The 1,072-nt window shown below is 55.7% G+C and overlaps 1 protein-coding gene across 1 annotated transcript in view; it reads right to left on the reverse strand.

Annotated features, from left to right (window-relative positions):
- The window catches only part of LOC104283140 (hepatocyte growth factor-regulated tyrosine kinase substrate-like), a 15,635-nt gene that overhangs the window by 3,630 nt on the left and 10,933 nt on the right, over positions 1–1,072 (reverse strand). The gene's annotated exons all lie outside the window — the stretch shown is intronic.

Here is a 1,072-nt window from a genome sequence, read left to right on the forward strand (position 1 = left end):
ATGGTTCCGGCGGCCCCCGCGCCGCGCCGGCCGCTCTAGGCCCCGGCGCCGCGCCTCGGTGGTGGGGCGCGGGGGGCGCTCTAGCCGCCGGGTCCTCCGGGACTCGCTCACCGCTTTTCAACCCGTTCGAAGGAGCCCAAGTGAGAGTTTTAAAGAAAAAAGCGGAGCTTTTCGCTCTACTTTTGCTCCAGAAAAAGCAAAATACTTCTTCAGCCCTAACTTTGTTTAAGCAAAGGTTAAAAAGAAATTGGTTTCAGATGGACGGAGAATTTTGGGGTGTTCTTGGTGTGAAGTTTGCTGGGAGACAACCAAGGCAAGAGAACCCAGGAGGAGCGCATTTTCCCTTTCTCTGCAGCTCCCGTCCCAGCAATCCACCGCAGATGGGCTCCCCCGCATCCAGAGCCCGGGGAGCGTGGGGGCAGAGAGGCCGCGGGAGGAACGAGGAACGGCTCCGTCCCCTCGTGGAGAAACGCTCCGGGCAGGGGCAGCTGCCGCCGAAGAAACAAACCTGTGCTTAGTGGTAGATACGACCTGCGCTGACCTGGCTCAGCAACCAACTTTTCCAGTTGTGGAAGAAAGACTGCTGAGCAGACCCATACCCCCTCACCAGTGAGTTAAAATGCTTTTTCTTTTGTCTTGAAAACATTTTTTCCAGACCGTCTTCCTCCTCTCTCAAAAACTCAAATCATCTCTCACGTGCTGAAAGCAGCAACGCACCAAATGTTCCCCTCTGTCCTTTCTGCCTTACCACATTTCCAATTCCTAATTAAATATATAAACTCTAAAAGCATGTTTTAACCACCGACTCCTTTTGGGAGAAAACCCCTCCCTCTAGAGCGATGTACACGAAATCACTTAAACTCAACAAACTTCCTTTTGCCCAACCCGGCCTTTCAGGGGTCACCAATGCCCCACCATGCCACACTGCAACTCCTTCCCAACACTTTATTCATCACCATTGGCGCTCGGTCTCCCCGCGAGGGGCAGGCGGCTGTGCCGCAGGGACAGGGACGGGCAGGGAAGGGAAAGGAGAAGGCTCCGGGGGGGAAGGGGGCTGGGCGGGGGTGGCGGG

This window comes from Charadrius vociferus, unplaced genomic scaffold (genome assembly GCF_000708025.1).
Source record: "Charadrius vociferus isolate BGI_N301 unplaced genomic scaffold, ASM70802v2 scaffold373, whole genome shotgun sequence".
NCBI classification, from domain to species: Eukaryota; Metazoa; Chordata; class Aves; order Charadriiformes; family Charadriidae; genus Charadrius; species Charadrius vociferus.